We start from the raw sequence: 16,747 nt of genomic DNA on the forward strand, positions 1-16,747 counted from the left end.
CAATTTCAAAAGGCAAATATTTGTGTTTGTATTCTTTATACACGTATGTATTTCAATTTCATTCCATTTTGATGAAATCACTACCTAAACTTTGTTAAGTATTTTTTGTTGACAGTTGCAGAGCAAATTTTATCTTTTAAGTATTTGGAAAAAATCATTTTCTTTTTTATATATGGAGTATTTATTAGTTATACCAAAAATAAACGAAAGTAAAAAAAAAAGTCGTACACCAACAATGGAGTCCGGAGACAAAGGATCCTCGCGATTATCGATTTAGGAGGTTAGTCCTGAAGGGTCGCTTACGTCATCGGCTTCCCTTCATGCCCACTGGCGACCCCACCCTTCCAGGCCCTCCCAAGGATACGGGCCGTGACGTCACACGATTCAGGAAGCCGACGGGGACGGGCATTACACGGTATTGATCAGAGCCGAGAGGAACGTCGAGGAGGCGTGTTGTGAGGGATACAACGAAACAAAGCATGAGGAGACATTTCAAACGACACTCAATTTTGCAGTTTTAGATTTAAATAACGATAACGATAATTTAAACAAAATTATTTTTTAAAAAAATAAAAAATTTCAAGTTATTTACGAAAAGAATGTCGCATAAAAATCTGAAGAATATGGCTATTTTCTTCACAATAATCTTGTCAAATGTCGCTTAAAATCTTAAGGTGGAGACTGACTGGAGCATTTCGTCGTAACATAACGTCGTAACATCGCTCGCGGCGAGCATCACCGAGCATCCGAAACTATGGATGGAGCGCTCGGCTCGCTGTACTGACTGCCTGAATGCTCGCATCGTAACATGTTACGTTACGACGAAATGCTCCGGTCAGTCTCCACCTTAGGTGAAAAGACACTTGGATGTTGTACAAATATGCTATTTTTTAAAAGATTATGGATGTTCAAAAACACGGGCAAATGGTGAACGTCATACAATTGTATAAACTGGTCACTTAAGCCGGTCGATGACAGGTGTTAACTCCTCACAGACTCCAGCACGGTAGTCAAACGCTATAACTACTACAATACCTAGAATTGACCTTAGCAGAAATACTAGAAATACTAAAAGCGTCATGGCTTATATAGACAGGATTTTCGTAGCATAGGTTCAATTCATAAGGTATGTGTAAATTTTTATTATAAATCTCTAAATTCTTGTGTTATATGAGACAAAACCATTTATTATTGAACAATGCACACGTATTTGGCTTGTGTTGTTGACGAGTTGGTGACTTTTGGTTCAGCGGAAATGATTCTCAAACTCTAAGTTGTTGGCTGTGTGCTGTGAAATGTAAATAATTTATAACATACTAGATCAGGGCTGTGCAACTTCGGGTCAGCTGGGGCCGCACCGCAATATGGGTCAACCGGGGGCCGAAATTATACATACTATGCATACAAGACACTACATTATTGGGCTTAAACAGGATATGGTGTCCATTTTGTCTTACAATACGACCTTCCGCAATGAAACAAGATCTGTCCGTGTCTCTTTAGTCGTAGAGAGCTAGCGACGCAGTCATGCTGCATTGTATACGCAAATAATTATAACGCAACATTTTGAGTATGTCCTCACCAAACACTTGTGAACAAGTATTTGGAAACACTCAAAATGTTTTTAAAAAATAACTGGTCAAATTATAAGCTTAAATCAATTTGAAAATTATGTTTTCAACTGTATCTCAAGTATGTGAATATAATCCAGGATTCGGACTTCACATACAAATGGAAAGACTCTCCGCTTAATAAAAGCTTTCCTCATCCTAACATAGAAGGCTGTTGTGAACTCGCACATACTGTGTCACGCGTTTGATCAATATATCTTGAAGTTTCTAAAATTTGAGTAGTGTGTTTGTCAATCATGGGTAGAATTGGTGTATGTTACACGTGTGTAAAGTGATCACTTAACCAATTTAATGACAGAAGTCTTGTAAATACCCGAAATTCTATTTTTTTCTTCATCTATGTTGTCATGTCAAAAAATATTAATTAAAGTTTTTTAGAATCACATTGTCAGCTTCGAAATTGGCAGGTATAATAAAACTACATAAAAATCAATTAAGGGAACCATCCACCCTACCAGGTAAAAAATATACATCCAGTCAGAAGGTTACCGCGGTAATTTGACACTGGACGAATTAAACGACATTAAACACTTTTTTTCATCTGGAAGAAGCCTTGTTGCTATGAAACAATATCTTTCAACTTATCGAAAACAGACAAGTAATAGTGATCGAGGTTTGCACCTTATTATACTTTACAGGTGTATGAAAATAGTGGGCAGATAGTGCTGGTACATATAATAAGTAAGAAGAAAAAAACATTAATTGATTCGGCAGTCACTTTATGGTAAAATCTATCAATTTTTATTTTAAGTTTTATTTGAAAATACCACTATTTCTTAACATCTGTTCTGACGTGTGTTTCCCTCATCCCCCTCTTTAACCTTCAACGTCCCAAGGACACAACTCTAAAATTTACAATTAGCCTCACACGATGTTTGAAAATGACGCGGAATGCATCGAAGCACGTGTTACAATAGATTTTAAGAAATAGTGGTATTTACTTAGTAAAACTCAAATTAAATAAGAAGAAATAAACCTAAAGTATACGGATGATCAAATACTTACAATAATTTATATTATATTAAAAACTACCTTCCAAAGGTCATGTTAGCGCGCTACGAAGTGCGTGACGTAAAAGTCGTTGTACTTTATTCACAACATACAACGATAATGACATCGAAGACGAGCCATTTGCTATTTCCTTTTTTTTTAACAGAAAGTTACGTTTGTAAACATGGTTATTACTTATTATTAGATGCTTAGAAATATAATTTAATACGGTTTCCAATAAAACTTAATTATACCTTTTGCAATTTTTTGGTTGTATTATATAATACATATCCCAAGCGGACTAGAGGAAACTGGACAGAGTGAGTTACGCGTTACTCTAATGACCTATTTCCTTTACCTCGTCCAAAACAGCACTCGACAGAGTTACAAAAATAACGTCGTGACGTCATCGGCGACGTATCTCGCAGGAATCCTTTCCATAGTAAACAACAATAACATGTTATCCATTGAGCGATACTACATCTTACACGTGTTCATTAGGACTTATACCAGAATAAATTCTCGTATAAATAGAGCTAGAATCGTTTTAAAATAAAGCGCACAAAAGCTGTGTTAATAACGGAGAGAAAGGAAAAGTATTTTTGGACGGGTCTATTTAATATTCAGAGCCGATGCCAACTGCTCGCGATAAATAAATACTTGAAAAAACATAATTGTCCCCGGCTGATACGCGATATCTGGATAGGTGGGTAGCGGGTGGTGGGTGGTGGGTGGTGGGTCTTCTTTACAAGTCAGTACTGTGTCGCGTGCTGTTACGTCACAACTCGGATTCAAATTCAATGGCGAGGTTAATATTACATCACGGTTCATGGCTATATTTGAAAACATTTGAGAAAATTAGAGTATACATATTTTGGCATTTAAATACAGATTAAATGTATCTACTTCTTCATGATTTCTTATTAGATATCTCGAACCAATTTTATAAGAAGGGAATATGGAAACCTTTTGCTTTAAAAAAGTATACGAAAAAAAAATAATACTTTTTGCCTTACACCCCCAGACAAGCCTCTAAAATAATGTTTTTACGGATTTTTCCATTTAAACTATATAAAACAAATAAATTATATAAGTTAAAATAACTGATAAAATATACCACACAGGTTAGAAAGAATCTTTCTACCTTTTTACATATTTTCTCCAAATGACATTTTTATCTTGAATACCTAAAAGCAGTATTATTTTATGTAACCTACATACCTATACAACTATTAATTTTCTTAAACTGATTTAATTTATAGTAAAAAATTTAATGAAAAAATTACTACTTAATTCTTTTAAATCCACGAAGTTTTTATTTGGTCTAATTGAAATCACGATGTGATATTTGACTCGGATGGATATTGTTACACATCGCCTTCTAATACCTTGTTTTGTACTCTGTATTTGTAAATGTAATCACATTGATATATTTTGATAGCAGATTTAGTAACAAGTCAATGACGTTTCTGTGTTAGATGGTAACTACGTATAAGGATGGGAATTCATCTACTGTTGCCACACGAACACCGGAGAAGCGAAGTGATAGCGAGTGTATTACAGAGCGACACAGCGTCAGACTCGATAAGGCCCACTACACATTACACATTCTACTATATACGTACGATTAGAGCGGCGCTGATAAGGAGCGAGTACACAACTATCACGGAAAGAAGTCGTGTTTCGTGATGAAGTCATACAAATGTAGCGATGTTTTGCGAAGCTAATTGCCGGGAGATCACGAAAGTGTGCCACAACACCACACTACGGCATATTCACAAGTCACGAATCGGTACTAAATAGTACGTACCTGTTCCATAATGTCCTGAACCAATAGCGGCGAAGGAAACTATCGTAACCACTGTTCACTGGACGTATTCTGCGCTCTTGCTAACCAAAAGTCCATACAATAACAGAGATTGGGCGTTCACCCCCTGTCTCACGTTCTTTGGTAAATGAATTTAAAAAATATATAAACGTAACCCGATTCGTTTTATTTAACAACGTCTCAAAAGTACAATAGTACAAAAAAATAATAGAAAACTCTTTTGCTCTACGCTGTTATTCTTTCGAAGATCGTCAGTTTAACGGTTAGTTTTTGTTATGGTCTAAATAATTGTAATTTTATAAAATTTTATACGATTCGTTATCAACATTTGTTTTAAATATATCAATATTTAAGCGATGGTTGAAAATGTTCAAAATTTTACGTACAATTATTTTTTTGGAAGCGAAAATTATTACAACAAAATTAAATAATTACATCTAGAAAAAGTAACTGCCTTCTGCGGGACTCGATCCTGAGACCTTCGGATATCACGTCCGCTGCTTTGCAGATTAAGCTAAACAGTCTATTATATCATCAATGATATAATATATCAAATTGATCATCAATGAAATAATATATCAATTCAAATAATGTATAAACTTAGGTGATACATCGCTGTAGTATGTCTTAATGTACCAAATGTGTGATATTATACAGGAATTAATTTTATAAATATTCAGTTCCATAAACCTAGTTCAAACCAATGTTAGTTCCTCTCCGAGCGCAAGAATTAGTCTCTTTAGGAGACACGGTTAGGTTTAAGGTGTAGAACTTAGTGCTTATACGGGCGTAAAACGATCATAACTGATCACCGATCGTTTAATTACTCTGTCTGATCACGTAGACGAGACTCAAGACCTTCGTCATTTCTAAAGACACGATTACGTCGCAAATGGCGCCTGGAACTAATCCGTAGTGGGATCTGAAGTCCTGGTACTCCGGGTGTGAGTATTATCTCATTCTCCAGTTAGTTCTGGCTGCTCGCTATGCCCGTCACGGCAGCAGGAGTCGCGTACCAATACGTGCTCCGAATTTTCCGGCCATTTTGCAAGTTTATTCGCTAATGGACAGGCTCACTGCTGTGTGCCGGGCATACCGATGCCGGCAGCCGCCAGCACATCCGCGGGCGAGTCAAACTTCCACAGCATACGAGGAATTATTAAGGTTGTAACTTCGTTAAGGCTAAGCATGACGAACAGCGTGCCTTGTGCCGACGGAACACTATCCCGGGATGCCGGGATCCCGGTGGTTTGTCTGTCCCGCCGATCCCGGGTTTTTTGAGATTGGAAGAAAACTCTTAACGCTTGACGGTACAAACGTTTAATCCCGACAAAAAAACAGTATAAATTGACAAAAACAAAATATTATATTTACAAATCACAACAAAACAAGAGGTAGTCTATAAGATTTAGATTTAGATGATTCCAGTTACGTTTCTAGATTTTATTTGTTTGTAATTATGCATTTTTTGTCATTGTATTGGTTGTTAAATATTATACAAACATTTAATGAAAAACTATGCTCTATGAAACTGTCATTACTTTTTCCACTCAGTTATGAAATTAAATGTGTTTTTTCCAGTTAAAAATTTCAATTAAACAACAACTAAAAAATACACATTGAATGATAAGTTATCTACCATTTAATTTACAATATTAATCAACACACAAAAAATATATATACGGGGCGCGCCAAGAATGCGTTTAAAAATAATTTAAGTTGAAGTAATGGCTACGATATATCTAATTTTTTAAGGATTTTTCCTGATAATTTTCGGGTTTAATTTCGTATCCCGGGATTGAATTTTTACAATGCTGTAACCCGGGATAGTATTCCCTACCTTTGTCATATACGTTGCAGGGCGATCGCATGGCAGCAGAAAAACATTTTTATAATAGTGTTTACTCGGAATCCGTTAACAGGATTGAAGTAGGTACGTATTTGTTATTGTTGTATTTTTTATTTCCGATTTTGTTTACATCTATTTTGTGTTTTTTTTTATAGTCAAAATTTGAAGTACGTTTCTCAATAATTTAGTATTTTTGTCAGTATTCCACGTCCAAGTCAAAATATACGAGTACACATATTACCTAATATTATGGATAGCACTGGGACATTTTTTTAGTTGGGAATTGCATTTAATATTTATTTTTATTATGTGCAAGGTTTCTAGATCATTAAGTGGATTTTGTTTCTTCTAACTAAATAAATATGTTTGATTTTAATCTGTGTTGGGAAAAGGAGGGATAAACTTGTGAGGGACAATCAGAAACTTCCCAGCACTTGCTCATTGCTAAGACATTAACGCCGGAGCGGTGAATTTAAAAACGGTGATCATATGCGTTATTAGTCAAATTTGTGCGTAGTGTAATAATGGCATGGTAGTGTAATAGTGGTATGGTAGTGTAATAGTGGTATGGTAGCGGTGTATAGTGTTGTAATCGTGTTAGTGCAGTTATTGTCCCGATGAAGAGATAGACCAGAATCGGGGTGAGTGGCTACATACAATACTAACATAATTAACATTTTTTTTTATTGTGTTTTTACATAACAGGGTAATATATGCAATACATTGTAATAAAACTATTGCCATCTTTCATCACGTGTAGAATTCTTGAGATTTGTCTAATATTTTTTTTAAATAAGGAGTTCATATTTAGAGAATTTGTAAGAAAAAATAAAACATTGCGGCCACAATCTGGACTGCATGGTTCCGGTCTAATCAACAAAATATGACACGTGTTTTAAGCATGATATAATAATAATAATAAAACCCTTATCCGCACCCAAATGGTGCATAGGGCACTGCGTCATATAACGCAGTGTTATCTTGATCGTTTTTACACATGAAGGAAAGGTGATCAGCCCTCCGCTTCAGGTACCAGTCCAGGGTAATATTAAATAAATATTAGAGTGAAAAAATCACTTATATTTATTTGAACCTCCCTGGGAATCGAACCCGGGACCTACAGAACGGTAGCCGAGAGTGCTGACCATTACACTACGGAGGCAGACATGATATTGGTTGATAAATATCTTTAGTTTACATGTAATTTTGAACAAAAGAGATACAAACAACTAGTCTTGTAAAACTTAAGGACTAATACATGTATTTTGTATAAATTATTGATATTATTGATGTAAACATTTAACGAGCGCAATTAGATGTATCATATAATATTTTCCCTGGAATTTAGAAAGATGAACGCGAATATTCTGGATCATAACTGATTAGACGAGATGTTGGTTTTATTCGAGAAAAAGAACGAACAATGCGTGATCGAATTAACCATCCTTAGAGTATACCATACACTCATATCTCGTACACAATAACGTCGAGTGCGTGATCAAAAAAACCGTGCATTTATTTTTTATCCACAATTGTGTAAATAAACATCATATGTAGGACTTTATGCCCCGATAACGGGTTCCAAGTGTGTGTATCCTACGGAATTTTCCTCTCCAGCCGACGTATCACGAGGTGATAAGGCTTCGTGTTTACTCTCAACAGAGGTTGTCAACCTTTGGTAGCAAACTAATGATAAGGGCGCGATAAAACACACAATCAAACTAACGGTTGGGAAACGTATGATCGATAGCGCGAAGTACATCCAAGTACTGCGAACTGCGAACAACTATAGATGTCCTCAACTTTCGATAATCCTTATATTCACCTTCAAAAGCGTTCTTTGTTTGTTAGTTTATTTGAGAAAATGAAATAAATCTACTTGATCTTTAAAAACTTTTGGCTGAAGCAAAGGATACTGCGTTCCTCATTCTTTTAATGTTTTACTCGTACAGGCATTAATCCATTTTTGCCTTTTCAAGTTCTCTCTTCTGCATTCAATTTATACGACTCAAATCATAATGAGTATTTTTGAATAACAGCATTAATAACCAATTTTGTATATATTTAAAAACATTTATATGTATTTATATTATCCACTGACACTTCGTGATGGAATTGCATTTTAATATATTATTAGATTAAAACCGATATTTTTAGCTTTTCCACTTTATTTTATTTGACCAGCGACCGGGTTTCGTCGTTACCGACATCATCAGACTGGTCTGATGATGTCGGTAACGACGGAACCCGGTCGCTGGTCAAATAAAAATAAAGTGGAAAAGCTAAAAATATTGGTTTTAATCTAATAATATATTTATATGTATATTAGAAATATAGAGCTCTCGTATATAAATTCTTTTGTCTGAGTATGAGTAAGAATACGTGAAATTTAATACAATAACACATTCTATCATAATTTTGGTGGTGCCTGAATAACTGTCAATTGTCACCGCAAAATAGGCCCGATCCATCAATAAAAGAGGCGGACGACCTGATGAAATGTGTGTATACGTAAAATATGTTGCATAGTTTCACTCATAGCTGATTGATTATCAAGATAGAAGGAAAACGCGGTATCGACAGACGGCAACTAACTGTCTTGCCTTGGAAGTGTACGCGTCTGGATTGGGATTCGAGGAATCCAGGAAGACAGGATAGCGTAGGATACTTGATGTGAGCTAATGTCCCGGAATCCGCACAAGGCACTTGAAGAAGAGGGTCAATCCATTGTTAAATAAATCCTGCAAAGCGTACCTCACGTCTTATCTTTTTCTCTGTCTTTTTGCACTTTTTGGGAAACAATTATGTTTGAAATTAGAGACATCTAAAATACAGCCTGTAGCTGTATGAACATGGATATGTCTTTGTTTAGTTTCAAACTCTCCCTACTTGTGTGAGACTTGCACGAACTAAAAGGAAACAGAATAGGCGGATTTGAAAATGTGCCAAGAATCAGCTAGTTACCACGCCATCGAGGCAAACTTTCAAAACAACCGATATGCCTTTTTGTACACGTGAGGCCTACGTAAATCTGATTTACAACAAGGATTCGCGCAATGCAATGCCGAGTTGAATTAGGATTCAGAAGACGTACAAGGTAAAAAGATACGTATAGTAAAGACTAGAACGTTTTCACGTACTCATGTATATCATGTTAGGAGTTAGGATTTAGCAACAAAATACTATGAAATCAAACGAATATGAATTTACTATAGTAATATGTACGAATATACTAGTACTTCCACGTATCACCCTTCAAGGAAACCCTAAAGGACGTAGACCCCCAGGCAGACCTGCAAAGTTGGAGAGATAGCTGGCAGTCAACATCCCAAGAGCACAGACAGATCCTAAGGATCTATAAAAAGAATAAGAAGAAGAAAATTTTGTATGGCAAATGATAAAAGGTTTACAACATAAGCACATCTAGTTATCACAGCCTATGACGGTCTAAGCCCCCTAAATGCCCAGACTTCCATATTCTTCTATGTTGGGATGTCAAAAAAAATAATATGAGAAATAATTCCTATATTTGGAGATAATCCAGATTTGTGAGCAATTTGGACATACTCAAAATGTAATTATTATTATTATAATCAAATAGTCCATAGTATAAGTACATATTAGTAGTTCAGTAGATTCAGCGATAGATAGGTAGGCAAACAATTTATTAGCGAACGTTTCTCTCATCGTGATTGATATTGATCGATACGACGAGATATCTGTCGTCTGTAATGACTATCAGCTTAAATTAGTTCACGTTTTTATCAGCTCGTATCATATCAAAGGCCGCTTGAAGGATTCCTCGTATTAAAGGATATTCGTCATATCTTACGTGACATTAGCAGACTGCATTATTCGCGTGTTACGTTCTACGTACCTACTGTCATTCGGAACACGAGGCGCTACTAATATGCGGCCTTACTAACTCCAATGGGGGTAACTGAAGTTTATACGGATTTTCATATTTTGAGGAATTCATTTTGAATGAAGAGTATGTTACAATGATTAAAGAAAACACTTCGTTTTTTACCACTTGAGTAAAAAACGAAGTGTTTTCTTTAATCATTGTAACATGTCTTACCACAAAGTTAATGCCGAAACAATAAATAAAGAGTATGTTAAACTCAATATTCCTCCCGAATGCAAATATGCTATTCAAAAATACATTTATTCCCAGTATAACACTGAGATAGGTAGGAACCGCGTTATCAGAGGGGACGTTATATGGAATTTAATGTTTTTAAATTGTATTTCAATTTTAAATGACTCAATACAGTCATTTCCACTTGTTAAAATGTAAAAATACAATTTGAAACATTAACCCCCTAAAAAACTACCTAAGATAAAGGGGTACTTATGTCAACTTTGTAAGGGGGTTTTCTGTAAACATTTGCAGTTTACAAAATATTTCTGCAAACAGAAAGCGATTCGTATCTTCGGTTGGCTGTGATGCAGATACGCCGTCTGCGCCTAGTACAGAGGTGTAGAGCACTTCCCGGATGGTAACAGGCTGCAGACATGGACAAAAGTTTAATAACAAGATAAGAGCGCGGCCGCGAACGGCATTTTGATAACAACGCTATCAAAACGAATGTGGCATCAATAAAACTCAGTGGTAGCTGCTACGGATATAGGAAGATAAGTCGACTGATAACGACTCTAAATGAACAATACTCGGTAGGTACTCGTACAACGCTCGATACATACGATGTGTTCGGAATATAATGATTTTATTCGATCTCAAATCTTTGATTCTGATGCCAAAAGTAATAGGATTGAGGCAAAGCTTGAAATTTGCGTTGTCAACGCCTGTGGAGTTTTTACTGACGTAGCAGCTCCAAACTATTTGTGTGATTCCTGTGAAAGACTGTAAACTGACAAGCATTATTGATCGTGTTTAAAAAATGATTATCAAGATAGTTTGGGTGTTTGGAGTGAATGGACGATGAAGAAGTAGAAGCTTAGAACATATCGATAAAAGCGCAGATATTGTAATGATTCTAGAAGTAAAGTAACGTGTTTAAGATAGACTGGTTTCTCGAATTATGCTCTAACTCAAGTGAAACCTCGTCATGGTTAATTATTTATAAGCTACAAGCATTGGTGATTCGGTTACCGCATCGGTAACGTGGAAAACACGAGGGAAATGGAAATGAAAATGTAAAGCAGGAAGAAAATATCCACGATAGACAGTGAATGGCCTATTAATGGATCGTGAAACGTGGTCGGTGCATTCTAAAGCAGATGCTATTAATGAACCTCTCATCTCACTTGATTCACTCATTCTGCATGTTGTAATACCTACAAACTATGTAACACTTTGTGCAATTAGCTACTCTGTAGCGTCCCTCTTACGACTCTCGGGTAAATATAGATAAATTCCAGTCGCAAGTTTTGTTTACTGTATAACAATTTAACGATGTATATTGCTCTGGTTGTTAAGGAATTACAACTCAAGAATAACAATTTTCACATATATACATGCAGTCGCGAGCGTTCAATTTAGGCAGAAAAGTAGTGCCTACCCTAGTTTAATGGAAAACAATATGTAAAACTGTGAACCATTTGTTAGGACTAGGATTAACTGGTGTTGAGTTTGATTCCCGACTAGACTTACATAAAAATCTTTTTCACTACAATATCGTATACAATAATATCTCGAGTCGCTTTGAATAGGCTTTTGGATATTGAATACATACAATTACCGAAAATGAAGCAGTGCGGATGCTCAAGACAAGGACAGAATGGTAAACGTAACACAAGTGTATAAAGTTATTACTTAAGCCAGCCGATGGGAGATCGCATGCTTTGTAAATGCCCAAAGACTTCAATGTTCACTTTCCGGAAATTCCTTCTTCTCTATGATCCATCTGTAATATTGAGGCAATCGTTTGACAAACGAAATCACGTAAAAATAGTATTTCTTTTAAAATTTGGAAAATGTCAATGAAGCACATACCTAACTCATTCTATTAGTATATTTCATCTTCTCAAAATGACATCAGTGTGATGATGCAACGAGACATTGTTCATTTTGTTCTCGGTAATAAAAAATTAGTTCACATTTAGATAATAATAGCAATTACTTGGATTTTCCCTATAATTATATAAAAAAGTGGTTTTCCTTGTTGCGGTTTGTGTAAAAAAAAATCATCATATCACCGATTTAATTATATTTGATAAATTGCTATGTAATTATATTAGTGAGGTGAAAACTAATAATTAAAATTCAGATATTTATAATCCCTCTGCGACCCTCAATCTTTCCTTTTATGACCAGTTGTAGGATGGCATACTTTTCACCTCTCATTATGTGACCAAAAAAACCAAGTTTTACAGGGCTTGATAGTTGTGAACAATTCTCTCTGTGCATTTGATCTACGCAATACTTCAACGTTGACTAATCATGTCAGTCCAGGATATTCTCAACATCCTTCGGTGGATCCACATTTCATTACGATTTGAATAAATGCGAGTGCAGATATACATTACGTAAGTTTTTAGCTTTATTTTTTTAGTGAAATAAATACATTAAAACACTTTTGTTATTAAAATATTATCACAAACAATGCGTGCTCTTTGTTGTATTTCGTATTTTTGTGTAAAAATAAGTAGACGCCAGTGTCATCGTCGGTTATCACCGCGTATGGGTGATATTTTTCTATTTCAGGAATACAATCCATGTATTGTCAATAGCAAGACTAAACATGACATGCTTAAATACATAAATATAGTAGAACTCGTCAACTATCGATATATTTATTATTTATAAGGTAACTCGACTATTCCAACCCATTTTGCTCCAGAAAGCCGTTTGAATTGCGGGTTGTACGAATATTAGATCAATCACTGCGCTCGATTATTAACTTTATAGTTGGATTGATCAGTTATTTTTTTAGTATCGTATTATTTTTTTTTTACTTTACTTTAACCGTTTTACTTATTTGTCTATTCTAATATATAAAAGTGATTAACAGTTAATTTTTAACACGAACAAAATAATGAAAAAACGGCATCCTGTTACGTCACTCGTCATCTGTCTAACATTGTGCGATAATTTTTCGCAATTTTTAGCGCAAGTGTCGCGTATATTCGACATTTTCAGACAGTAAAACGAAATATTTCATTTGATATTGGTCAGAAATCTAAAAAAAAAAATTAATCGGCTCTCTTTTTTGTATGGATTTTTGTTTAAGGTGAACATGGTTCGTAAATTTTGCTTAGTATTTTGGAGTATTTAAAGGCAAAATCGCATTAACAATGCCTGAATCTTAAATCATCTTTGAAGTGAGCAGTGCCCGAGTCCTGCATCCACACAGCAACGCGGACCTCGCATGACTTTTATGACTCCGGTGGCAGACGACGACAACATAAAATGTTATGTAATTTTAGAAAGCCACAACTTACCGAGACTATGTGCCACTTTAACATGGAAACAATAAATAACAATTATAATTTGTCATCGACCAAAATCACCCGAATAATACAAAGTTCGCGTGCAAATGGCTACCCAATTTTTAGTTTAAGGTTCGCCTTATTATGTGACGTCACCGTAAAAGCGTTCCACTTTATTTCTTTTTATTTTATTACTCCACTCCGTAAAATGATATCACGCGAGACCTCGATGCTATTGAATATTTGGGGTAATAGTATTCGCAAAATCTAGCTCGGGAAAGTGCCTCGCGCCTCGCGCCTCGCGCCTAGCCACAAACCACATACTTTATTCTTCATTATGTTCGTTGGAATACCGACACAAGTAAATGGTGGAAGATTTATTTTTGATTTATTAATATTTATATTTATCTAGTTCGTAATATCACTATCGGCCTTTGAGGAGGTCGAGGTCGTTCAAAGAAAAAGGGCACCACAAGTTGAATGCTTTTTTTATACAAATACTTACGAACTCTGTCTCTGTAAGATTTTTCAGTATTTTCTAAGGGTGGCTTCTCACCAAGACTTTTTATAATCAGCTTCATATAATTTTGCTTCAGCTGTTTCCACTTTTGACTGCACAGTCTCACAAGTAACGCGATAACAGCCGTTACCTGTCATCAAATAAATAATAGTTCACTCTTAACTTTTTGGAAAATTACATTTTTTAGCATTTTGATTACTCCTATTTTCCTCTAAAGAATTTTAAAAACCATATTGAAGTAATGCGAGTGATTTTACAGGATTTATGCTGAAGGTTGAAGCGCGCGATTCATAGTACCTAAGCTAACTGTAGACTTGTTCACCTAGGTATTCCTGACCCATTGCCACGGTCCAACAAACAAGCTCGTATACTCGCAACAAAGCACTACGCCAAGAATACAAATTTGTTCGAGGCATGCAGAAGATAAAAATGACCATTGAATACTGCCTGTTAGTTGAACGTATCCTTTTGTTCGGAGAACTCGTAAATTATTCACCCTGCCACATTATTTCCACGGTAGAGAAGATGCCACTTACCAAGTCATTTATCAGCAGAAAACATTGAATTGTCTGCTACCTGTAGCCTGCTACCGTGAGAGATTCCCTACAATGAACTTCCTAAAAGAAGAAACAGAGTGGATTTCATAATGATGTGATTCAGCCTTAGTTTTATGACGCGTAACGACTCCTAGCATGCATAATATTACGCCAGCTTTAGAAGAGGTCAGAAGAGTACAGATCTTGATATCAATTACTTATGCGTTTCAACCATTTTCTTCGTCATCCGCTGGTGGACGTAGGTCTCCGCCATGGCCATCTATCGGTTCATGTTCTGGCGTTGTAGCTACCATGTGTATTCTGCCACACTTGGAATATCATCCATCAAGAACTTTGACAGTGTTCCGGCAGCTTTAGACCACCAGTTGAGCGGTCACTTTGTCCATTGTTCTTCGCAATAAAACGAAGTTATCATTTAAAAAAATATTGAATATCATCGATGTTCCCAAAAATTCTGCTACATTCTCATTCATGAAGATTTTAATGCGTTACTTTATCCACAAGACAAAGGGAATAAAAATGATTCGAAAAGTTTATTTTTGCATTAAGTAATCAAGTTTCAATTTCTTATACTATATAAATCGGAAGGAAATAAATATTATGTACTGAGATTTTCATACGTGTCCTCGCACGTAGAAACAAATAACAAATTCTGTTGAAAAGTCAAACAGGGGAGGGTTTTCGCTTCTTTTCGGGGAAGTGGCGTGATTGCGAATGCTAAAATCCATCGGCTGATGCTAATTTAATATCGCGTAAAGTAGGTTTCGGGTTTCGTGAAAGGGTATTTTATAATTTCATGGTCGTATGACCTTTTCGTGCGCCCTGCGTGTGCCCAAGACCTAGAACGCGAGATATGGGTATAAAAATACTCGTGACGTCAATGGATCGGTTACAAGAACAGTATGAAGGAGACACTAGGAATTTGTCCGAAGTAGCGTCAGAAGCCACGCGAGGGTATCTCGGACGTGATCGGACACGCTAAATCAAATACGAATAAATAACGGACTTTCGTGGAAGCGTCCCATCGCTTCAGGTGACGTGATATAGGTACTTTGGTATTATGAGTGAAAACCAAAATGTTCTCTGGTAAATAAATTACCGACGCTTGAAACCCATGCGTCAAAAAAACCGAATCGAAACCAAACGCAGGCGTCTTAGTTGGGTTTAACTAGATTTTCAATACATTTTCAATACACTTACCTTTGCAAATATCCACGTATTGTCTTTGCTGTATTAGCTTCTCTACAAGTTCATTTAATTACTTAACGCATGGCTGCATTTTTATTTATTAAAGTTTATCTTATCAGTCAAAGAGGAAGGTTATGGCTTTCGTATAGAGAAAATACGATTAAACCTCAATTATTGTTTTGATCATAGTATTGTATTAAGCATTAATTTATCATTTTTTGTTTCTTGGCCAATTTTTTATGATTCTTTCAGTCATCGCTCAAGAAACAAAAATATGTATATATTTTAAAATGAACCTGTGCGCCGGCAAACAGTCGAACACTGGTAGGTAGGTACTGGTAAAATGTCGGTAACATGGTAATAAGTGCCATTTCAAGAACTGTCAAGTTTACTGGGGTGAAATTTTGATGTCAAATTAATATAATACATACTGGAATTGTATTTCATACTATACTATCTCAACTATAATACAGTTAAAATATTTTTAACAAAATGTTAACTTTTTAATGCGATTGTGAATACGTCCATATATGTAATTAATTTTGGGGATATATAATGACTACTGTTCTATTATTATATTCTATCTGGAATCTCTTTCGTTTCGTGTGAAGTTTCCCACATTTGTTGAAACTAAAAGGAATTTAATATTTTTATTGTTGGAAGGCCATTGTGTTGGTCTGAATAACCACGTGTGAAGTGACTGCACTAACCACTTCCTCTGAGCGACACCGATTAGTACATATATTATACCGAGAAATTATTCATAAAGCTTGTACGCGGAACAATCCT

At 35.6% G+C, this 16,747-nt stretch overlaps 1 protein-coding gene across 1 annotated transcript in view; it reads left to right on the top strand.

Moving 5' to 3' along the window:
• Positions 1-16,747, top strand: part of MTPAP (mitochondrial poly(A) polymerase) — a 190,205-nt gene that overhangs the window by 40,962 nt on the left and 132,496 nt on the right. The gene's annotated exons all lie outside the window — the stretch shown is intronic.

The sequence above is a fragment of the Brachycentrus maculatus genome, unplaced genomic scaffold, assembly GCF_059751285.1.
Source record: "Brachycentrus maculatus isolate JH-2025_06_01 unplaced genomic scaffold, ASM5975128v1 h1tg000242l, whole genome shotgun sequence".
Classification (NCBI taxonomy): domain Eukaryota; kingdom Metazoa; phylum Arthropoda; class Insecta; order Trichoptera; family Brachycentridae; genus Brachycentrus; species Brachycentrus maculatus.